The sequence below is a fragment of the Gorilla gorilla genome, chromosome 19, assembly GCF_029281585.2.
Source record: "Gorilla gorilla gorilla isolate KB3781 chromosome 19, NHGRI_mGorGor1-v2.1_pri, whole genome shotgun sequence".
NCBI lineage: Eukaryota > Metazoa > Chordata > Mammalia > Primates > Hominidae > Gorilla > Gorilla gorilla.
Window position 1 is genome coordinate 74,626,751 of NC_073243.2, and position 26,650 is coordinate 74,653,400.

At 34.5% G+C, this 26,650-nt stretch overlaps 1 pseudogene; it reads left to right on the plus strand.

Annotated features, from left to right (window-relative positions):
• The first annotated feature begins 2,128 nt into the window (after window positions 1–2,128).
• On the plus strand, window positions 2,129–3,632 carry LOC101132294 (succinate--CoA ligase [GDP-forming] subunit beta, mitochondrial-like; annotated as a pseudogene).
• Window positions 3,633–26,650: the final 23,018 nt, after the last annotated feature.

Consider the following 26,650-nt stretch of genomic DNA (forward strand, 5'->3'; position numbering starts at 1 on the left):
TTAAAATGAAGATGGTGATTTTACAGACTGAATTCATCAATTTCTAATTGTCAGCTGGGATGAAATAGGACATAAAACTGGAAAAATCTGATATGTGCCAAGTGTGGAAATAGGCAAAGGTACATGCATTCTTAAAAAAAAAAAAAAAGAAAAGGAGTGAAAACCTAAGAAAGCTACAATATAAGAAGGAGTTTTAGACTCCCAAAAGATTGATATGTTTGGGAGAGAAGCAGTTTGGAAGCTCTGAGTAAGCAAGAGTAACATGTAATATCAAGCCCACCAACTTGGAATCAGGGCTGCTAAGGCAAATCTCTCTCAAGAGCATCAGTCCTATGCTCTACTACTGGGGAAACCTGTCAAGTTACTAAACAGCTCTGAGCCTATTTATTTTCCTGATGTATAAATTAGTATCTAACAGGGTAAAGCCACAATTAGGACTGAGACATAAGAAGATGCAAATGAGAATGCTGAATTTAATCTTGATATATATATTTAATTTTAAGTTTATATTTCTTTTCTATACACCGGTCTAGACTGTGATCTTCCAATATCCATTGTAAATTTTAAAATCATAATTATTATTTATCTCAAAATCTAATAATTACAGGGCATAGCTACCCTAATTTTCACTTCTTTGTGATTAACAATTATATCCTAGATTAAAAGATATATAATTAGTTTCTGATTTATTAGAGATAATCTTCTCTATATGATATCTTGAACCCAATTATAACTGCTTTTTTATTCATAGTAAAATAATTTAATAATGTCTTTATCACTACAGTGAGCCATTCAACTTAAAGTACTCATTTCTCCCTTAGCTGCATGGAAAATCTGTTAGGTTAATTCCTGTAAATACTTGTTTAACTAAATTAAATTTTAAATATTTTATTTTTGATGAGATATACAAGCAGAGGAACTGAAAAATAATTCCTGGACAAAAGTGGCTTTTCCACCAGGATCCCACTGAACCTGAAATAATTACCACTAGAATAATTCCTAGGGGTTAAATTACTATCTCTTAGAGAAATTTTAACCTCAATATGTGTTATTGAAGAATAGGTGCTCCAGTTAGACACATTAATGCTAAATTGATAATGATGTGTCAATACCATTACCTAGTAGTTCTTTCAATGCCATTACAAATGTCTTCTATTTTTGGACATGGAAAATATATGTCCAGTTTGAGGGATGTTAATAGGAATTGATGTTTCACAGATTGGCGGCAACTGATAATACACAAACTTTTTATAAATAAGGGCTCAGAATGAATAAACCATATCAAAGCATATATAGTCACAATGTATTCTGTTTATCAGAAAAATATTATGTAATGTATTGGCCATGAAGAGAGCATGTGTCATGAAAGCTGATTTTTGATAAGGGGCCTGGATTTTAACTGGTGCTTTTGCCTACACACTCAATATAACAATAATAACATTCAGACAAAAAAGCGGTACCACGTTTTTCAAAGAGGAATTACACGCTGAGAGATGAACCAATACTCATTGACTCCTGTTATTTGCAAAATACATTCTTGGATTTTACTGGTAAGGGAATACTTGGAAGCTCAGTACAGTCTTTAAGAGAAAGTATTTTTAATATACAATATTTTGTTTCCAGCAGCAAACTCACTATTAGCTTTGACCTTGGGTCCTAATTTTTCAGATTTTTGTGGAGAGGATGGTGATAGTATACTTATGTTATTACTATATGAAATAAATGAATATACATTCTACTAGTAATAATAGCTATAACACTCACTGCTTCAGTCAAGCCCTTTAAATAAATATATATTTAAATATATATTATATATATATTTTTTTAGAGACTGAATTTATCAATTTCAGTCTCTGTTAGCACTCATTGTTCTAATTAAGGAATAATTAGTATATAAAGAATAATCCAAATAATAATAGCTAATATCTAGAAATAACTCATCTACAAGAACTAAAAATAATAATCCGAGTCCCAATACCCCACTTCGGGTTTTCTGTTTAAAATGACATTCTCCTGGTAGCACAAGCCAGGAAACTTCTGCGAGACCTAGTGCTCCACTCTGGTTCTTGGTAGCCAGGTCCGGGCACTTCAATTAACTTCCAGAAGATGGCAGACCCTCCAGGAATGCCAGAGCAAGAAACTGATGTCTGACAACACAGTGAGAGTTCAAAGATTCTTTGTAGCAGACACTGAATGAAGAACTTGAGGTTGCTAAGAGACTAAAAGCAAAATAAATTGTTTTAATTAAAAGCCCAGATCTTAGCTGGAGGAAGAGGAAAGGGTGTCTTCAATTGTGGTTTGAAAGGAGGTGTTCACTTAACAAAAGAACCTAAAGTTGTGGGACAGCTGGCTAAACAGATGATTGGGTATGTTTGGGGCAAAAAACCAAACTCTAAAAGAAGATGTGAAAGTCAACCAGCTGATGGTTACTGAAACCTTGGACATTTCCAGAAAAACTTACCTGGTGATTCTGTTGGACAGGTCCTGCAATGGCCCCATGCTAGTGGGCAGGCCCCAGGGAGCACTGACATGGAAGAGGTGGCTGCTACAAATTCAGAATTTATTTTTAAGGAGCAAATTTTTCAAGGGATAAAGGACAGCCAAGTTCAGAGTTCAGCAGATGTCAGAAAATCTAGGCTTCCTTGGGTCTTTGAAAATCCAGGTTGCAGATCAAATTAAGAAACTGTATAATCTCTTCCTAAAAACTGATGCTACTCAGGTGATAGTGAATCCTTTTGGTGAAACTTGAGAAAGACAAGTTGTCTGTTTTAATGCCAAGGTAAACTTTCATGACAATGCAGAATTCTGACAACAGGACCTATCTGCTATGGATGACAAATCGGAGAATGAGCCTGATATGGTTTGGTTCTGTGACTTCACTCAAATCTTATCTCAAATTGTAACCCCCACGTGTCAAGGAAGGGACTCGGTGGGAGGTGATTAGATCATGGGGGTGGTTGCCGCATGCTGTTCTTGTGATAGTGAGTGAGTTCTCACGAGATCTGATGGTTTAAAAGTGTGGCACTTTCCCCTTCTTTCTCTCCTGCCACCATATAAAAAATGCCTTGCTTCCCCTTCACCTACTCACATGATTGTAAGTTTCCTGAGGCCTTCGCAGCCATGGAGAACTATAAGTCAATTAAACCTCTTTCCTTTATAAATTACCGAGGTAATATACAGCAGTGTGAAAATGCACAAATACAGAGCTCATTGAATATGAAGTTGCCAGACAAGATATAAAATACATACGACTGGATGGGAACATTACCTGCTTTGTGAATGGTGCTGGATTAGCCATGGCTACTTGTGATACCATTTTCCTTAGTAGTGGGAAGCCAGTCAACTTCTTGGAATCGTGGAGGTGTTGTAAAGGAAGCTCAAGTGTATCAAGCATTCACATTGCTCACAGTTGATCCTAAGGTCGAAGCCATCCTTGTCAATATTTTTGGTGGTAGCATCCACTGTGCTATCATTGCCAATGGGATCACCAAAGCCTTCCAGGCATTAGAATTGAAGGTGCTCTGGAATGAACCAATGTTCAAGAGGCCCAGAACATACTCAACAATAGTCTAACGGTGGACTCCCCATTATATCAGCCCAAGAAGGCTGCGGCCAGCATGGCCAATAAGTGATGTCTTTGTCCTGATCAGTTGAAGAAATAAAGCCATTTTTTCCATAAAGAAAGGGATTTCTCTAATCATTGTGAAGGAAATTATCTCATTGGGAAATGAAGGAGAAAAGTATGAGCAAGAATCACTATCTGAAAAATCTGTTTTTTTGAGACAGAGTCTCGCTCTGTTGCCCAGGCTGGAGTGCAGTCACGTGATCTTGGCTCACTGCAACCTCTGCCTCCCAAATTCAAACAATTCTTCTGTCTCAGCCTCCTAACTAGCTGGCTCTACAGGCACATGCCAACACACCTGGCTAATTTTTGTATTTTTAAAGTAGAGATGGACTTTCACCATATTGGTCAGGTTGGTCTAGAACGTCTGACCTCGTGATCCACCTGCCTCAGCCTCCCAAAGTGGTGGGATTACAGGTGTGAGCCACTGCACCTGGCCTGTCTGAAAAATCTTAAACCTGTATTTCCTAGAATAAGATATCTAGACAGTCTAAATCTGATTTTACTTATAGTCTTTATAAAAATAACATCCTGCATTCTCATACTTTTCTGTTATGGTAAGCCTACTCAATAGGCAGTGTTTTGCTGACTTTGGGGAGCAGTATATATAGACAAATATTGTGTGCATATTCAGAATTTGAAATAAGGTCCTGGTTCACTTACAAGAATTTTGGTGGACATCTAATTCTACATAATAAAAAAAAAATCACAGGCCACAAAAAAACGCAGACAAGATTACATTTAATGTGTAAACTACCAAAAAGGCACAGCTAAGACATCCAAACGAAAAGCTATTAAACACTACAGCAGCTTTTACAAGTTTCTAATTCCAACACATGTTTGTAAAATCTGTGAGTATTCCAAAGTATATTTTACCGTGGAATGTCTCCACTAATATACCATATGTGTATTTCATCATTTTCCTTAATATTGAATATACTGTTTAGCTCACACTAAAAAGAAAGCCAGGAGACTTATTTGTGATTTTAGAGTAGTTTCCATTTTAGTATCAAAACTGAAGAGTGCTGATTCTTGTGGAAATCTCTATAATTAAGTCATTTCACGGTGAGACAATGCTAAAGATCAAATTGTGTTGAATATCAGAATCTTCTCTCCTCTCTCATCTCCCACCCCACACCACCCCTGCCCCCCAGAATCTACCAGCTTGTGGTAGAAAGATGGGAACATGTAATCCAAGGAAATGTGACTTCTTTTCCATGATGTCCATTTTACTTGTGGGAAAAAAATTGAGATAAGGTTTCTGTTCAACTTTTGGAAAATGTTTGTCTGTATACATATTTAAATGAAATTCTGTTTGTAAACTCTATAATAAAAATACTAATCCAAATACTAATAGCTAATATAGATATTAACTATTTTTTTAGATTATTACAAATATTATCAGTTTTCCTCTGTAAATATACTTGAGAGTCAGAAAGAAGGCAGAGTAAAACTGCAGTAGGTGCTGTATTTACACATTTCTTTCCGCTTTGGGAGTAAATTATCTTTTTTTTTCCCTTCCATAATTCTGTCTCATTACTTTGCTCTGAGTAATATTTTTGTTAGGCAATTGGTTTCTTAGTCGGGGAGGTAGGTACTATTCCGTTGGCTAAAAGGAGGCTTAGGATATACCTTTTAAAAAGTCTTTTTGCTTTGATAAATATTGACTCTAAATATATTGCATGTTGATTATTATGGATCCAAAACAGTATAGGATAACGTTATAATTTAAATTCTCATTTTAACAAATCTAATCATCTTCCAATGTCAAACAAAACAAATTAAAAAGTGAAAATAAAGCCATCAGCATACAAATTATTAGAAATATGGTGGTACTCTATCAATGCCATCTGGAAAAATTGTTTATGTGAAATGGTATTTTTCCCTATTGGTGAGAGATTTTAGAAGTACACCCTATGAGCCACTTGTTATGGATGGAAAAATTATCTGTGGCAAAGATGTACATAACTCCATGTTTTAGTTAGACAATCATGGGCGAAAAAGAAAAAAAAGTGAATATAAGATGCAAGGAGCTCTGGGAAGTAGGCACAGTGTGAGAAGATTTTACTGACCGTTTATGGCCACCAGAGGTCATCCCCTGTAGAACATGCACAGTCGTCCAGTTACCAGAGTAACCATGGTAATGGAAATGGATGTACGCGTAACATGCCATTGTTTTCCCCAAAGCTTCTCTAGCTATTTAATCTGCTGAATGTTTGACCCATCAACAACAGGAAACAGCTGTGAATATAACTTTTTCTACATGAATGCCAATCAGTTACTTAAGGACAAGTTGATTGCATCATTCATCTTTCTCCTTGAAGGAGGCACGAGCTTGCCTTCGCTGTGATTGATACATATCCTTATATGGCCTGACCTTCTCTGACCACACCATCTCAGCCAGAACCACTATCTGAAGACTCACAGAGTGTCTAATTTATCAAACGTAGTGTCTCCCATTATATTATCTTGGCCCAAAGAACCTACTGCATAGTGAAGGATCATATCAATGGGCACATGACTGCAGGAACCACTAGTCTTAATGTACATCACATCCTTAGGAAGCTGCTGACCTAATGAAATATTGAGATGGCTACTTAAAGGCATAACTAACACAGCAGGCAGGGATTGATTTCTGGCCTTATTAGAATGATTTCCTAGTTTCAGTGTGTAAACTCATGGCCTTCTGGGGCACCGTATCTTGGATAGAAAATATAGGTTCAGGAACAAGAGGATAGAAGTAGGAGAGATATCATGCCATTCTCACAATGTTTTGGTCTGGAAAGATTGGATAAACTATTTCTGGTAGCATGGTGGTCATGAGAGTACTTGTAACAGAGGAAAAAATAAAGTTCCTCCTGAAGTTATATCTGCTACCTGATTATTTTGGACTTCTCCTACTAAGAGACCAGAAGTGTGTGTTTATGGATTTCATACTGAAAAACTGGAAGTTACCAATATAAAAACAGCAGTAATAGTTGTGTGTGGTAGAAAATATCAACCAAATAAAAAAGTAAAAACTTAATGAAACCATTGTTACTTTTATTTCAAAGGGCTAATCTTTCTGAAATAGAATGTGTATTATGTACATATTGTAATGCATTATAAAATATTTATATATTGTAATAATATATTCTTTATTACATATTGTATATACATTATACTGTGTATATATACATTATGTTTATAATGTATATAAATATATATGTAAAATTCAAAATAAAATGGAGAAAATACTGGAAGAGATGGTTCCCCATAATGCAAACCAAATGGGAGTGATTCCTCCTATATAAACACTTAAAATCACATGGGAAGTCTTCCTCCTAGAACTACAAATTCAAAATTCACTGGCTCCCTATTTCTCATCTATAATATTGAAACTAACATAAAAATCTGACACCACACTTTGTTACTAAATCTGAAAGTAACAAGCATTCTTATCTATTGCTCATGGAAGTGGAAAAACATACAATCCTACAGAAGATTTGCCAAACAAATGATTGATGCCTTTAGTCTTTAACAAAGTATTCACATCACTGGAACTGTACCTTCAACATACTTCTGCACAAATATAAAACTTCACACTCATTGTGTCATTGTTGATATTAGCAAAATATTAAACAACAAAAAGTCTCTAGAGATAAAATTTATTAAATAAATTACAGTTCATGCATTCAACTCAGGAGCAAGTGGTCATTAAAAATGAAGAGGATGTCTCTAGAATTATAGGGAATGATCTCTAGAATATATTGTCTGGTGAAAAAAACAAGATGCATAAGAGTGTATATGATTATATAATATGTACACTCAAAAACACAGATTTGTCTATTATTGCCAAAAGAATATTGAAAAAAGTATCCACAAACTATAAAAGTTGGTTTCATATAAGCAGAGAAAATTGTTAAGAGAATAGGAAAAGTTGTGGTACTTTTCTGAGTACAGCAATATAATGTAGTCTTGCTTCTGCATATGTAAATGTTTACACACTGAAAATAAATTTAAATAGAAAGAATGAACAGTCTCAAAACTGCAAACAATTTACAATGAATAAATTTAACTCTATTTAAATTAGTACTATAACTGCCCACAATTAGTACTATAACTGCCTGGAGAAAAATATTTCATATTATTAAAGGATAAAACAAATATATAATGCTAGTGTTATTAAGAAATCACACTTTTAAAGCAAAAGGAAAAAAAGATGCAAATATAAAAGTCAAATAAATTACACATAGCCTCTGAAGATTACATCTGAATTTGAAGTATAAATTGATGCATTATTTTTAAAATGTATTTTTTTGCCCTGGTGGCTGAAAGATTCAGTGTAATTCTGCAACTTGATGCAATGAGACTCCAGTTGGGTCGCACTCCAAGAGCTCATATGCTTATTTCTAAATGTTATTTCTACTAAAAGAAACTGAGAACCTTGGTAAATGATTGGTTTTACTACTGGAAAAGGGAAAATATAAAGTATGCCTGCCACATGTAAATAGGCAGAGAATATTGGAAGCATGTGAAAAAAAAGAATACAGAAGCTAGGTTGACAATATTCCCACTGACCACATTTGTGGCAATTTTGACAATTTGTGACAATTCTTCTAGCAATACAATAAATGCCTACTATTAACTGTAAAGTGTTAGTTAAATTGAATCGGTGAGTCCATAGAGATGTGTGTGTGTGCTTGTGTGTGCGAGAGAAAGAGAGACTTAAATACCACCACCAGAAGTGAACCCATTTCCTCACTTTGAAAATTGACAGTTGTAAATGAAATAATTAATCAGGAGGACTTCCTATTTTATTAAGAATTCAAATTCAATTACAGTTGAGAAAATAGAGTATATCAGCCAATAAAATGTAAAAAATAATAAAATGTAGAAAATAAATTTGCAAGTACAAAAAAGTAATTGATTCAAGTGATAATCACTAATAATATGCTAAAAACACTCAATAAAACGTTGTCAGCTAAGAAGATATTTGAAAGATCACAAAGTATTAGCAAACATTATTTACCAATTGCAAGAGGAAATCATATCTTCGTAATGAAGGGATCTGGGAGAAACCAAACTGACAAAGTGTTCAACATTCTTTATACTTAAACACTGGCTAAGGGGACATTATATAACCTGCTGAGGTGATGTGATATGAACCACATCGCATCACCTCCAAAAGATTCTTGACAAAATGTTTAATCTAGACATAATCTAGCATTTAGACCAGACTTCCAGTTTAAGAAATAATACAAATTGTGGGAGACTTGATAAAGGCTGGCTATCCAATCATGATGATGAAAAAACGAATGGAAACTCTAATTAAATTAGAATAAAATAAATACCATAATAATAACATGCAACGTGTGTAGATAGATGGCTAAGACACATACCAAAAGGATAACTGTTGCTAAGTCTTAATGCTTAGGATATCAGGGTAATGTTCTATTATTTCCAATTTGAACTATGTTATGAATTTTATTTATAAAAGTTGAAAAATTATAATTTCAAAACTCTTAAAACTGCTACAGATGAACTATATTTTTAAGCAAACTATTGCACTTTAATATTTTTAAATTAAGGTTTAATTCACATACAATTCACTCTTTTTGGCATATAGTCCTGCTAATTTTGACAAATGCGTACAGTCACATAATTAACACCACAATCAAAAAGTAGACTTGTTCTCCAAAATTCCCTATTGTTCCTTGTTAGTCCCCTTCCCTACATCCAAATACTGGCAACTATTGATCTTTTTTTCAGAAACTGTAGTTTTGTTTTGCAAGAATATCAAATAAATGGAAACATACAACAGGTACCTTCTGAATTTTTCTTTAATAAAAGATCATGTCCAAATCAAGTTATCTCTTTATCAAATCTTTCTCATTTATTATTTGTTATTATTTATTTTTTTCTGGTCTTTTATTTCTAGCTAAATGACTTACAATAACTCTAACATCAGAAATGATTTAGTATAGCACTCACAATGTACAAAACGTGTTCAGCTGACATTAAAGAGTGATAATATAGTACTTTCAGTGTAGAAATTATTGATCAGGATTTTCATATTGTGTGTCATGTAAAATTCGGGGGATACTGAAGCTCACTGTGGAACTGCATAGCATGCAAGTCTCCGACTGAAATAAATGAAATATTACATAACAGGAAAACAGACATAAGTTAATCATTTGTTAATTTAATCATTTTATAGCTTAGAGTTGAAATTTGTTTTCTCAAAAATTCAAATCAACAAGAGGCATTGTCTAGAGAAAAAAAATTACTTTAAATCAAAAATTTCACCTTAAAATGAACCTATGCACGTATTTGCAACCACAATTAAAAATATATTATTGAAAATAAAAACTAAGAACACGATAGAATTTAATAGCTTTTAGGTAAAATATGGGTGGTTTAACATCTTCAACTTTTCTAAACTTCATGTTTTAATTCCAGTTATAACTAAAACTAGTGTTCCGTAGCATCAAAATATTCACGAGTTTCTCTCAATTCTCTGAGATTTTTTAGACATTTTAGTCAGGAGATCAAAGGAGACCCAAATAATTTTTATGAAATATGGACACTATTCTCAGAATCTCTCTGTTTCCTATTTTTTTCCTCCTTATCTAGAAAGCCTAAATTTTTCATCACTTGGTTTATTTTCTCCAATTGTCCAGCATTGTTTTCTAAACTGAAGTTATTGATTATGTGTATACCTTCAAGTTGATGGAACACTAGGACAGTGATCCAACGACTGAAACGTCAATAAATGGAGCTTAGTGATTCCGGAGTCACAGAAAGCACATTATAACCTAATTTGTGGAATGAGACTGTAAAAATGTTTAAGTTTGGCCACACAAGGTGATAGGATTCCAGTCATGTTTCCAGAGAATTAATTTATTGAATACAGAAGGTGATGATTGGGGCAGCTGTGAAGGAAGAGAGAAGGAACAGAGGAAGGAGAAAAGAAAGAAAAGAAGGTCGACTTCCTATATAGCAGTAACTATAAGAAATTTGAATTGTTTATTCAACAAAATCCTCACAGTAATTTTTCTTTTTTTTTTTTTTTGGGGGGGGACAAGCGTCTCACTCTGCCGCCCAGGCTGAAGTGCAGTGGAACGGCTCAATCTCAGTTCACTGCAGCCTCTGTCTCTCAGGTTCAAGTGATTCTACTGCCTCAGCCTCCCCAGTAGGTGAGATTACAGGCCTGCACAACCATGTCCAGCTAATTTTTTTTAATTTTTAGTAGAGACAGGGGTTTCACCATGTTGGCCAGGCTGGTCTCGAACTCCTGACCTCAAGTGATCTGCACGTCTTGGCCTCCCAAAGTGCTGGGATTATAGGCGCGATTCACTGCACACAGCCTTCACAATAATCTTATGAAAGCATAACCAACTGATTAAAAGCTTGGCCTCTGAACATTACTGCCTTGTTTTAGTGCCTGACTTCATTGTTTTGCTGTGTTAATTTGGGAAATTTACTTAACCTCCCTGGGATAGTCTCCTCACCCATTTAGTGAGGATACATTTAATAGCTTTTAGATAAATTATTGATGATTTTATAATTGTTTATCTCAATTCCAAAATCCAAACAAATCTGAACACTAAATCCTTTAGCTACAATTCCAAGCAAACCTGAAACAAATAAGCCTCAAACTCAAGAACCTTTCACAACTCACTTGGCAGCAAAATGAGACATAATCTGAATTCATTTGGTGGCAAGACCTGACCTGAATTAACATGAGACGCTTTAGAATCTTAATTTATGCCACTCAGTGTGACAACCTATGTTTCACTGAAGAAATATTAGTATAATTGCTAGTATTTGTTCCAAGTTTAAAGACACAGAAATGAATTAAATCACTTATGCTAATTTCCAAGGATTGAGATTTATTTAAAATAGTCTTTCCTCTTAGAGATTCATAAAAATTTATGTAATTTAAGCATTATTCAAAAATGAAATGTGGAATAAAATTACCATAGAGGCTATGGTTGGTTTGGAAAGTAGTATGTGAAACTAAATGGCATTAATGTTGCTTGATTTTATTTACTTTGTTGTTCTTATTTACTTATGTACTTATTTTTATTAAGTAATAAATAAATACATGTGTACTTAATGTGTGTGTGTGTGAGTGTGTGTGTGTGTAGTTTAATGTTAATTTTCCTGAGTGTGTTTGTGTGTGTATTTATTTACGTGTTTGGTCATTTTTATATCTGGAAAGTGAACAGGCTACATTTAAGGAGATAAATCTGTAGAAGATGTATCAAGGAAATTCTAATTCAGAGATTTAATGTGATAACTATTAAAAGATGTACAATTTCAATTTACCTATTTTTGAACATTATATTAAACTATCTATTATTAATTATTTTCCCACAAGGTAGTGTTTTATGTGTTTTTGACACAAGGCTTTTTCATAAAATAACTTATTTGACTGAACAAGAACATTCAATTTAATGAGTTTTCACACTGCATTTAGTAGGATATTAGAGGTCTAAGTGAAGGTTTTTTAAAAAACATAACAAGTTGTATTTTTCTACTAAAAAATAAACATATGACATTATTTTGTTGATATTTTCATTATGACGCTGCTTTGTCTGGTTACTAGGTACTAGTTTCTTTGCAAATCACATGTATGGAGCTAAAGCCAGGTAAATGGCTTAAAACCACCTGCATTTTTATGTGAGAAAATTATTGACATATTAAAATAGAAATCCTTAATTCCAACAGTAGTGCAATATAAACGTTTTGTATCCAAATGCTTCCATCGTGAAAAGTTCCCCATACTGAAACAGAAGTATTATTTTTAATTTAATACAGATAACTGGATTTTGGATACCTTCTTTAATTTTAGATTTATTCTTTGTCTCCAACTTCCAGTGTTTCCGCATCACTCCCTATCAGAAAATATGACTCAGGATTTTTTGCAATCGATTTTTTATTTATACAGCACAGTTAAAATATGTATGTACACTTTTGAAAACTTTTAAAACAAAATATTGTTCTTATATTTTTGTTGATTTTTTAATAAGCTGTCAAATGATTTTGAATTTTAGAATGTGCTAATGAAATAATTAACTATTCCCAGAATCGTAATATCAAGTGGTGGTTTTGTTTTTGAATGGGATATACAAATATATATGTCATGAATTCTGCACAAAATAGGTAATAAATGTATAAATCCAGATGTTAATTCAATAGAAAAATAGCAAGAATACAATGTAATGTATTGTACCATGTAACGTATAATGTAATGTAATATAAAGTATCCACTGCCTCATTCTAATTTCAGACTTTTAACCATAGTTTCTAAGTACCGGTAATATCTTTATGAGACTAGTATTTTAGTGTAAAAACAATGTAATAAAAATATTGTTTTGTGATATTTATCTTCAATTCATACTAAATGTAAGGTGGTTTCCTGCTTTGTTTTCTATACATTTCAGTAGTAATTAAGCCTGAAGAGTCTGCTAGTATTCCTCTTAAAATAAGATGAATATTAAGTCCCTAATTGATTTAAAAAAAAAAGCTTCAAAGGAAAGCATTGAGTAAACCTTTTAAAAACATTTATTCAGAAAAAAGAAGAACTCAATATTTATAGTACAAAATTCCACACAGATTTAAAAAGAAATTTTCTTAGGCCAGAAGTTCGAGGTCATTTAACTTTGCCAAGGTCTGGAATTTTCTCAAACATACTTGAAACTAACTCGGATAAGTTTGAGTGTCCATCAAATTTTTACAAGAGACATGAGTTGAAATTACCTGTCATAATAATGGGTATTTATCAAAATGAATTTGGATAGCTTCTTTAATTTTAGATTTATTCTTTGTCTCCAACTTCCAGTGTTTTTGCATCACTCCCTATCAGATTTCTCTCACTTCTATTTTTGAGAGCATATAGTTTTGTCATCGTCCAAAGTGAGAGTATTATTAGTCTCCTTAGAATATTTTTTTCCTCTGGAAAATTATGACATGTAAAAAAATTACCAGATTTCAATATCTCTCTAATAATAGGAATTCTAAAATAGGAACTAGGAATTGCAGTACCTACTCTCTTGATGTGCTGGATATTTTCTTTCTGCCCTTCCAGACCTCCTCTTTACCCTTTTTCATCCAGCCTGTGACCTGAGCCTCAAGATGAGCCAAGATGTCATTAAGCTTTCTGCTTTCTTATTCTCACTAAATTCAGTCCACCACAAGAACCAAGAGGAGACCAGAAATGGGAAGACAGTGAAGCCAGGACATTAATACTAGGACTTTTCCCTACCTTTTGCCATGAGTTATCCATGTCCCTCTATGGGAGGTGATATTGCTTGTGAGATAGCCTCTTCAGGTTATGTGACCACTCCCTTTATCTCCCTCTGCTCCCTGGTATTGCAAAGGCTAAGTACTTTGCTGCTGTTTGTCAGTTTTCCCTTTCCTTACGCACAACTTTGGAAATAGTCCATTTATCCAACTTTCTTTTAGCAATTACCCCACTTACATATGCAAACTTTTCCAGATGAAACTTTACTATTGCAACTACTTAACCTGTGACGGGTTGTTGAAAACAAAGCTACAAAACCAGCTACAAAAACAAGCTAAGTTCATATCCACAAGAGTTAATCTTACATTCCAAACTAAAAATATTTAAAAATATATACATAATCTTAATATTTTAGGTTGAGAAATAATTCCAGGCTATAAATATAAATCTTCAAAAGTAGATCTAGCTTTGTTTTCTTTCAGAGCAAGTTGCCCTGTCTTAGCATGTGTGTTGAATATTCTGTTTTGCTCCCCAAATCCAATCACATTTCTTTATCTTTCTGTGTGTCCTGTGCCTGATGTTGTCCCAGTGTTCCATTTGAGTTCTCTTGCTCTCTGCTTCTAGCTGATGTTGGTCAATGGCTAGCATCAACAGCTGATAAGAAAGAAGTAAAAAGATACATAGGGATATTTATTCTGGATGCTCCTTCCCTGTAATTTTTCAGTCCTAAGGAGGGTTAAAAGTTTCCCAGTATTGTGAGATGCTGGATGCTTCAGCACCCTTTGATGTTGCCCTTAGCCCTACCCACACTTTAGTAACCATCTTTTCCATAAATGCTATTCAGTTACCAGCTGGTGTTTGCCATCACTTTCCTCCCAGGATTTTGAACAAGTTAGCATCTGATTCATTTACAAATGGATTTTTTAAAAATATGATGTTTGCCTCATAAAATAATGTAGTGGCTTTCCTTTTATATGGTATGGGAGTAGAAATTTTTAAACTTATAAATGGACACTTTTTGTATTCCACAGTCATAAAAACAACCTAAAAATTTTATTTTTACCCCCAAATTGCCTTAAATCTAAAATGCAACACACAATATTTCAAAAACAACAATTAAAAAATAAGCCAACATGAACACAAACAGAGGATTCCTATCAAGGGAGTTGAGAGCTAGGATGATTGTATGTCCAGATGTTTCATTTTACACAGTATCAAGACTAAATTCACAACAGTTTCCCTGTTCACTGTATAATATATCCCACTAAGACAGTTAGTTTTATGGTCACTGTAGTCATATTACAGTATTATTTTAATATATTAGAAAACATGATATATATTGTGTATTATTTAGATCATTTTTAGGCTAAGGTAATTGCTGAAGTCACAAGTTGGATTCATTTTTCTTTCAAAGCTATCAAGAAAGTTGTTTTAGATTACATATAAGTTCTCCCCCAGCATGGGTGAGTCTGTAATTCAGGGTGAATGATCTGCAAAGATATAAGGCAATATACTTATTATGTTAATTTTCTTTTTTTGAAAAACAATTACGTACCCTTTTGTGGCATGTAATAAATTATGATGAATGCTAAAGTTTATTTCAAAAAGATGTAGATTTTAATGAAAAATGGATGTGTCTGCAATAAAACTTCTGAGGGTACACTAAATTTGGCATATGTTTAATAAATATGATAATATTGGGTTTGATATGATTCTAATTTAAAACATCAAATGATTTAAAAACCTAGACCAGCTTAAAAAATTATCATGAACTTCAACACTCCTATATATGAACCTTTAACTTATATTTTATATAAACCCAAAACATAAAAATTAAAAAGCACCCTACCTATATAAATGTTTGTCAGTTTCTTCTCCCCTTGTAGAGATGATTTGTTAGTCATCCTGCTTAGAGAAATATTTTGAATTCCCAACAATTATTTTAGTAGCCTTTGGGAATCTAATGTGATTGGAGGAGATTCAGCATTCCTGGTGTAATTTAAGAATAATTGTGACAAGTACCCTTTGACACATTATATTTAGTAAATGCCTTAAAATGTTTGAAGGGTGTCAAAATATATCAATCTTTTCAAATATAAAACTCTGTCAAAGACTAAGAAGGTAACAATTAAGGTGATGTAGTTCTTGAAGTTATATAACAAATGGCTTTCACGTGTTCATTTTTAAAATCAGTAGGAGTGTATCTTCAGATGCAATTCATTAATACATTCTTAAAATTAAACGCCACCATTGTCCTATGTGAAAAAGATATTCCATTTCATTTCTTGTAAGTTTTTTCTCCCCCTCTCTTTAGATGCATGAAATTAGTAATGACTTTTATAATGCATTAAAAAGCTTTGGTCTTTAGAAAGAACCATATCCATTCTATGTTAAAGCAAAATAGTTCAAAATTAGATGAAAGCATCTAATTTCATTCTTTATATGGAGAAGTGTGCTGGTTTTCTATTTGTTGCTTCTAAGCTCCAAATTTATTCATTTTACCTACTCTGTTAAAAAGAAAAGTGCCTTTTTTTTTTCTTTGCCAGCTGACAATGAAACTGTGTCAGTGGAGGGTGCTAGTGAGATATTAAAGCCTATTAAAAAAAGAAAAAGAACTCTGCTTCCTGGTTCTGCTGTACTCACTTGGCAAGTTCCTGAGGCATATATGGCTTCCCCCCACACGTGGTTCCTGCTATTCCCACAGCTTATCCAGGGAACTTGGCTCCTGCAACACATTGTGGCCATCAATACCCAGTGGCCACCAGCTCCCCTTGGCATCCAAATTTGGGCAATTTTATAGCAGAGCACCTCCAGAGAAGCTTCTCATGAACAGCCTTCCCTGGCATACTTGAGGGCAGACTTCCAGCCAGCTCCATTAACATGGCACCACAGCAACTTCTTTGCCATCCAAGAGCCACAGGCACATCCTCGATCTTATCCTCAGAGACACAGCTTTTCCTTGGAATAGTGGTTGCTTCTCATATCTGCTGTTCCTGTATTCTTCACAGTTCGCGTTACCTCTTAAGAAGCAATTCCCACATTACTTAAATCTTCTATGTTAAAAACTGTGTAATTTTCCTGTTCAAATTACTGTGCGGCTTCTCTTTTTCCCTTGGGCGGAGACTGAGTCAATAAGTAATTTGGCAGCATGATTCATTAATTGTCATTTATTTCTACACTTATCTGAATGCTTATTTATACTAAAAGATCGGGGAAAGAATGTTCATCGTAGCCCTATTCATAAATATCCAGACAAACAAAAAGGAAACAACACAAATGTCTATCAAGTTAGAATGAATAAGTGAATTTCATGCCAATTACAATGTCACATGTTATAAAGGACAGTTTACCAACTGTTTTCCCAGCAATTGAATAATACTCTGTTTCTCTTGAAGGAGGGCAATATGTCTTGAAATGTATAGATAGTAGGCGAGGTTAGTTATAACTTCGACACACACTCTAACAAATAGATCTTGGCCGTTGACCTAGGTATATATATCCAACCATTTGCCTACATGCGAGTCTGTGAATGTTGAGGTAATAATGAAAAGTCTTCTCATTTAGAATTTATTCCAAAAGCGTCCTGAAAATCTCCAGTAGCAACAGCACTGCATAGGACATCGTAAGCAGCTCATTCAGAGTCTGAGACACATAGGATTCACTGGGGTACAACTGGGTGCTTCCAAATAAGGTGACAAAAATCAACCCGCTAAAGGGCTAGTCAAAGGTGAGAGTTACGGTTTATTAAGAAAGGAAATAAATTATAATTACAGGCTTGGAAGTAGTTCCTACACAGGGATTCTAGCTTGTGGACCTAACCTTCATTTTCACATCATTTTTAGAGATTATGGGTAGAGATCACATTAGGGCCTCCATAACAGAGAGGATCAATCAATGTAGCGTGAGCACATTTGAATGTTAAAAAGGGTAGACAATCAGCACTGTCTCAGCCTCCTCTGAGTGCGGTTGAAGCCACATATTCCACGAATTCTGAGCTTTCTACCTCCAATACATGTGTCTCTCCACTCCTGCTTATCAGATTCAGCACTTCCTACAGCACCAAGAGAGCTAGCCAGGTCCCCTAGTTTTAGTCCTAGAATGCTTGGAATTTAATGTTGCCAGAGTCAATATTCAACTAGTGAGAGGCAAAAAAAAAAAAAGCAGAGGCTGGATATTTTAATCTTCTCATCTTTCCTTACAACATTGCTGAGGTATACAGTTTCTCTGACATTCCTGGGAAGATTGAGCTTCAGTTGCCCACCTCATTAAACCACTCACAAAATTACCCTTTATTGGTAATTCTTCTCTCTGTTACTTTATTCTACTCTCTCACTTATACTTCCTGGATCACTTACCAAAAATATACCTATGTGTAGTCTTTGTTTCAGAATTACTTCTGGGTAAAACTAAACTAAGATGACTCTAGTTGTGCTGCAAATATAACAATAAACTTACATTAAATATTAATTTGGGTTCTAAAACTACATACCTATATATTGGTGCATCAACTTCTTTTCAGCACATAGTTTTTTTGCTTTCTTCTTTGCAATTTCAATGTCTCATGTCAGACCTCCCCATATTGTGCAAAGTGAAATATTCAAAATCCCATGTAGCCACATTTAGGATTTGTCTCTAACAGGTATAGTTATATCATTATAACATTTCATCTTTTAATATAAAAGTAGTAATTCCTCTTGTTTTGGGGACATAATGTTAAAATTGCTGCTTTTAACTTTTAGTTTATTTTTGAAAAAGGGATCGAAAATCACGTACTAAGACCAGGAACTAATCTCTCAAAAACCGAACAAATTTAAAGGAAAGTCCATTGCTGTCAATAACCATCCCATTAAGAATGCATGAATGGGTAAAATCAGGTTATTAATGATGGTTCTCAATGTAAATATTAGCGTGTTCTACTAATACGTTATTTTGTAATCAGAGACATGATAATAGCTTAATCGGGAGTTTATAGAAATCTAATTTTGATAGAAAATTATATTAAAGTTATGAATGAAAACTCTGTTATGAGTCTATATATGTACACTGACTATAACTACATAAGACAGATGAGAGTAATTTTTTTTTCAGAAAACCTAGGGTAACCTGGAATTTATATACAGTTAAATGTAAACAAAATATGTGAAACTGTATTAAGTGACAGACAATTTTAATTATCTTTTAACTATCTAGGAAAAGCAAAGTTCTGGAAATAAATACTTCAACAAATTAATATTGACTATTTTCATTAGTGGGACTTTGGAGATTATTTCATTGTAGATGTCTATATTTTCTGAATTTTCTTAATAAACTTCAGAGTATGTAACATGTTTTTTAACAGTTTTAGGGTAGACATGATTAAATAACTATTTAATTTATAAATATGTATTTGACTATCTAGCAACCATTTTTCTCTTCTGCAACTAAAATGCATTCTGTATTAATTTCTGAATGTGGCTCTCTTTTTCCATCTTGTATCTCTTATAATATTGGTGTCCAATAACACTTTCTGCAATGATGGAAATATTCTCATTTCTGTTCTGTTCAGTAGAGTGGTTACCAGCCAGTTATCATGAGCCCTTGAAGTGTGGCTGGTGTGACTGAGCACTAAATTTTAAATATTTTAATAAATTGAACTTTAAATTTAAATAACTATAGGTAGCTAGCTGCTACCATATTGGACAGTACGTTTTTCTGTGACTAAAAAACACGTGCAAATAATAACTTTGAATTACAATGAGAATTGAGGTTCGAAAAGTAGAGGTTTATCTGTTATTAAATATGAAAACATCCTGAGCCCAGAAAATACAAAGTCCGTTTAACTGACACAATTCAGGTTTCATTATTTTTCTGGTGTATTTCGTCAGCAGATTTGAATACTAAGGAATTACTTAATGGCTATTAAATATGCACTGTATGCCTGCGGATTTTACTTTTATGTTTTGTGGTTTGGAAGTGCAAGTGGGGTTTGAATTCACAGTAAAACTTAATGTACCTTTGTGAATGAATGCAGCTGTGTTTCTAATTGAACACATTAAGATATTGAACTATTTTATTGAACTAATAAAAACTCTAATATTAAGTTAAGCAATATGTCATTGTATGCTTACAGGAACTGAATAAATAGTTTAATTTAATATTGAATACTTTAAAATAAGAACACATGTATTACAATTAAAAATGGTTATTATTGCTGGTTCAAACGAGCTAGTAAGTTTTACACCTATGTGAGCAGATTGAATTCTCTAGAAAATGTTCAGTATAAGAGTTTTTCTTTCTATATCTACATCATGTATAGATATAATTTTAGTATATATAATATGCAATTTTTGCATATATAATATGTAATTAATTATATAGTTATTTCACTAAGGTATCACTGTAAAATAACATTTCCTATTATATATGCAAATTACATGGGTGCACCTTATCATATTCATCACAGAAATGAAGGAATTCACTTAGTGGGCAAATATTATTTTTACTCTCCATGATATAGTATTAGGAGAACAGCATACTGAGAATTTTATATTTCTTATTTTTGTAATATTAAGTAAATCACTGTAGCATTCCTGAAAAGTGCTTGGAAAATGTTAATTAATTAGATAATTTTGTGTTAATCTAAGATTTCAAAGGGGATAATGAATTAAATTTTAGTATAAATAATAATCCTATATTTTATGTATCTGTATATGTATAAGGAAGGTTTAATTTTAAGAAAAGTATGGAGTATGTATATCTTTGGAATATTATAGTAGTACATTTATTTACTTTATATGCATCAATTTGGTTCCTTTGCTTTAGTGTAATGTTATGCTTCAGGATAAATTAAATTTCTTTAGAAAAGCTAATAAATGAAAAAACCTGGTAACTATGGGTGCTTCTTAGACCTTTAGCAGCATCTACTTCCCAGACACGTTTGTCATAAGTGATCAGAATACATTTTTTGATGTTTTACTGCTAACATGTTTCAGTCTTCATCCTGCTCTCTTTCCCTTCCACCTCACATCTGGGAAAGCTAAGAAAGCCTGGATGTTCCTTTCTTTGGCACTAGTGGGGGTTCAAACAGTATAAGTGCCTGCCCATATGGGAATCCCCACTCTGGCCCTATCTTCTGACCATGAGAGAAAACTCCAAACCAGTCCTCTTTCCCTGCTTTCTCAAGCCATTTCCGGAACTGCCTGTGAGCCACCATGCTCTCTCCAGAAAGCCTCTGTTTGTGAGTAATACACCTTTTCATACTCTTAGTGTGTGTGTGTGGCATCATCCACTTCTACAACTCAACCAAATTTTTGAGTTGTGGTATATCCTATACATTAATAGTGGTGGCAACAATCGGCACAATTATCTGGGTAGCTAGTGATGACTACCGCCACTGGTGAGCCTTCTTCCCTTGTTTGGCTTGCCAACTGGCTTGGCTGCCTGCTGGCGAGCCTGCAGTTGGAGCTGTTTCTTGCTGGCAAGCTTGCACTCTGAACTGTGCTACTTTGCGCTGAAAGTATTTTTTTGCTGAATTCTACCCAGCCTCTGTTACAGATTTAAAACTCCAAAGTCATAAATTTTGATAACTTCTATTTAGGAACAGAAGGATGGAATTGAATCTCTTCTTACAGTGCCCCTCGGTCATATGTCTTAGCCTGGACCTATTTGTGATTCTTAGATGCAATTTTTCATCTCAATTCCAGCTTAAGCCTTGTCTGACATTAGACTCAGGCGAATGACCCTTACCCTATGACCACAGCTTTTGTGTCTCAACCTGGAGCCGGCTCCATTTAATAGAGGGTTCAGGTGAAAGACTTACACTATGTGTGATATATGGTCCCATCAGATGGTTGGTTGTGTAGAGGGGAGGCAGAAGAGTCAGTATTTAGATTTCTGAGTTCCACTTTCTTAAAAGCAGAAGGATCACTAGAATTCTATGAAATAAATTTTATTGTTTCTGCTGCTACCTATGTCTCTATCAGAAAAAGATCTTGAGTTTCAGGATTATAAGAAAGCATCTATGGTACCCCTGTGATGCAGCTAAGAGTTTAATTCAGCCATTTTTATTAGGGAGGTGTTTAACCTTGGTGATATTGATTCCAGCCTATTTGAAGGAAGAAATATAAATATGAGCTGGGTAACAGTAATTATAAAAAGTAAAGAAAATAATAAGAAAATTCTACCTAAATAGAAATCCAAGATTTGCTACAATAATGTATGTAGCTAACTGATAAAAAGCCACAGATCGGCTTTTGTACTTCTAAGACAGAGGTTCTAATTTAACTAGCATCTGCCGAAATGCACAACTGAAAAGGCTTCATGGCCTTAATTAACATTGAGGCTCAATTTACATTTGTGCCTCGGGATTCCTCTAATTTTAAATAAGGTATCCCTCTAATCTTAGGGGATTATGGAACACAAAATAGGGAGCAAATAGATATTCCTCACCTTAACTATTATATTGCCTTGCCTAAATCCTTCACGGTTATGGTACCCATTGCCCTAAAATGTTCTTGAGTATGGCTAAAGACACTTTGATCAAATGAGTAATGAATTAAAATTAAAATAAGTCTTTGGCACTTGCAAATTGGCTTGAAAAAAAATGAGACCCCGTTGTTCTTCCACTACGTTAAAATAGTTAACATGGTGCAATGTAAAGTCAATCAAGGACTGAAATCAATCATAATAGGCCTATTCAGAGAAAGGGTGATTCATTTCATTACTTCCACATTTATAGCCCAAGCTAGGCTCTTCTTAAACAGTTGATTACCACAAGCTTAACACCACTTAATGCTGTGAACCAACATCCTCTCAGATGAAGAAACGAAATATGCTTTTACCTGTGTACCCATGGGATACTTCAGCAGCTTCGATGTTGTATACAGTCTTTACTGCCAGGATCTTAAACATGCCCAACTTTCTCCAGGAGCACGGGTGTAACCTTACTGATAACATCCTCCTCCAGAGGAGATTCATTTGACACGCCCATTCAGTACATAAAGATACTCGAAAAGGAGTTAAAAAATAAAAAATAATAAAATGAGGAATTGCCCCATACATAGCAGAAAGCCCACTATCCTGTTCAGAGTTCTGAAAATTATTTGGTAAACTGAGGGACGCTCCATCCCTGACACTATCAAAAAAACACTATTGACCTTTTTATCACCCACAATGTTAAAACAAGCCAAACATCTTTTAGGCATTTTTTTGTGCTCTGGAGGCAAAATATTTATCATTTACAAATTTTGCTTAAGATTACTTATGTTGTCATTCATCATTACTTGCAAATCAGCCTAGCTTGCAAACAACCCCCTCCAACAAAGGGTGCTAAACATCTGTAAAAATCACAATAAAACAGCCACTCGATTTGTGTCCCCAGAGACTCCTTCACTACAGCGTCTTTATAAACCTTCTCTCATGGTTCCCAGAGGCTTTGTTCTATAAGTTTATCACAATATTTTGTGTATGAGTTTCTTATGCAATAAATTGTGCTATCTGGCCTCACAGTATAGGTCATTAGAGAGGCAATTCCTGGTCACATACTGTACTCTCTTGAAAACAGAGGCCCTTCCAGACCCGAGATCCTTGACCCTTCATACCCAGCTACCTACTCTGCCTTAGGTCGCGGAAGAAGCAGCCCAAAAGCTTAGCACAGCTATTGAACTCCCTCGCTATTGAAGCTCTGTTTGCTCAAAGATGGAGCAAAATGTGATCCTTCTTTCACATCTCACCTGCAATAGGAGGTAGCCTCCACTTTCTTTGACAGATATTATGTTGCTGCAGGAGGTCATCCTCAGTCCTCTTGGCTACCTAGGGAGCCCCCTGGGATCAACTGAGTTAATAACAAATGGAATTACTGTAATGTTCAGATGGCATCTGGAGGAAACCAAATATTTCATCCCAAAATATATTTCTTTGAGTTATGTTGAGATGGCTGTTCTGAGGGCCTGCAAACAGTAGTAGCCCTGCAAAACTGTCTTTTGTCGGGGAGATTTGCATCTGTGGAGAAAATAGGCATTATGCAACCAGGCTTTCTCTGAAGGCCCTCCCTTGTCCAGATCTAGGAAAGATTAACTGAAGGTCTGATAGCTTTGAAGACCTAAAAGAAACATTTACCATATTTTCTCCCTGAGGGTTAATACCTGTGAGAGATTTCATCGGCTGTACAAGACCATATTTGCTAGACAGGCATCCTCTTGTCTTCCGTCCCACAACCTGTTTTGCTGCCGTAACCTGTATTGTCTTGCTCCAAGGCCCCCATTTTTTTTTCTGTAACTCCTGTACATGTTAATACATTTGTAAGCTTTTTCCTTTTAATCTGCCTTTTGTCAGGTGACTTTTGAAAAATCTTTCAGAAAGCAAAGGGAAGCCTTGGCACCTACACATTGCCATCATCACATGTGATGGAGCTCATGGAGAATTACTGCTTTCCATCCTTTAACTAGGACATCCTAATAAAGATGGGACCCAAGGTCAGCACAATTAAGGTGATTTTTGATAGATGATCAAAAACTAACAGTGGCATATTGATATAACTATATAATATACCTATATGTATATATGTCATTGCTAAGCAAAAACAAAATTACAACAAAACAGAAACACAGCAACAAAAATCTCTATTACATGCAGCAACATGAATGACTCAAAAATATGCTGACCAATAGAAAATACACAAAACAATATGTACGTGAAAGCTCATTTTTGTTTTTTAATATGATAACAGCACTATTTTCTGTAGAAAATATTCTCATATGTAGGAAATATATACTTTGCAGTTTCATAATACATGCAACGTGCAGAAAATATAAAATGGTTCAGCCATGTCATTAAATAAATGAATAAATAAATGATACACTGATAGATGTAGATGTATAGAGGCAAATATAACACAATAATTAATAATTTTATAACCTATCTACTTTTCTTTTTTTTTCTTTTGAGACGGAGTTTCACTTTTGTTGCCCAGGCTGGAGTGCAATGGCGCGATCTCGGCTCACTGCAACCTCCGCCTCCTGGATTCAGGTGATTCTCCTGCCTCAGCCTTCCTGAGTAGCTGGGATTACAGGCACGCACCACCATGCCTGGCTAATTTTGTATTTTTAGTAGAGATGGAGTTTCTCCATGTTGGTCAGGCTGGTCTCGAACTTTCGACCTCAGATGATCCGCCCACCTCAGCCTCCCAAAGTGCTGTGATTACAGGCGTGAGCCACCACGCCCAGCCTAACCTAACTACTTTTTTTAACTTTTCTGACTTTATTAATATTTAAAGTACAATTGGATGGAGTGTAAGAGGAAAAGTAACCAATTTCAATTAATTTGTGAAAGTGAGAACTCAGATAATATAAAAAACCAATAGATCTGAATAATTTTATATTAAACTATACACTGAATATTTAGAATAAAAAGGCTTTGTTTTTTATACTTTGGGGTTTTTTTGCTTACTCTTAAATTGTGTAAGTCCATTCAGACGAAGATTTTATTTATATTTATATTTATTTATTTATTTATTTTTTTGAGATGGAGTCTTACTCTGTCACTCAGGCTGGAGTGTAATGGTACGATCTCGGCTCACTGCAACCTCTGCCTCCTAGGTTCAAGCGATTCTTCTGCCTCAGACTCTCGAATAGCTGGGATTACAGGCATGTGCCACCACACCTGGCTAATTTTTATATTTTTAGTAGAGACAGGGTTTCACCACATTGGCCAGGCTGGTCTCAAACTCCTGACATCATATGATCCTCCTGCCTCAGCCTCCCAAAGTGCTGGGATTACAGGCTTGAGCCACCGCGCCCTGCCTGCCCATACAGAGATTTTTATACATAATAGTTATATTGGTTTTTTTAATTTCATGTCTTCTATACCATATATTTAACTTTCCTCCATTTTCTTCTATATATAAAGTTATCATCTTCTGAGATTTCTTTATTCTGTTCAAAGAAATTCACTTCATTTCTGCTTTGACCACAAGATGTCTCCTGCCGCATTGACTTCAGTAAATGGTAATTTAAACTGCTAGTAACACCATATTTAATAACATTTTATTTTAAAAATTATATATATCTTAGTGGTGATTCTCTACAGAGCCTAGAGAGAATTCCTTTTGAAATAAATTGATTAGAAAAAACTTACCCTTTTTCACTTAACATAAAAAAACTACATGTCCTCACTCATATGTGGAATGTAAAAACTGCATCTCGTGGAAGTAGAGCGTAGAATAGTGGTTACTAGAGGATGCAGAGAGGATGGACCGACAGTGAGACATTGGTCAATGGATTCAAAGCCACAGTTAGACAGGAGAAATGAGTTCTGCTGGCCTATTGCATAATGAGATGACTAGTTACCAATAGTGTGTTGTATATTTTTAAATAGTTAAAAGAGAGGTTTTTGAATGTTCTCATCACAAATAAATGGTAAATGTGTTTAAGATGACAGATACGCTTCTTACCCTATTTTGATCATTATACAATTTATATACATATGGCAACATCACATTGTACCCCATAAATATGCACAATCATTGTCAATTATATTTTTTCTTTCCTTTTTTTTCTTTCTTTTTTCTTTTCTTTTCTTTTTTTTTTTTTTGAGATGGGGTCTCACTCTGTCACCCAGGCTGGAGTGCAGTGGTGCCATCTCAGCTCACTGCAACTTCCACCACCCTGGTTCAAACAATTCCCCTGCCTCAGCCTCCTGCCTCCTGAGTAGAGTAGCTGGGAATAAAGCCACATGCCAGCCCGCCTGGCTAAATTTTTGTATTTTTAGTAGAGACGGGGTTTCACCATGTTGGCCAGACTGCTCTCAAACTCCTGACCTCA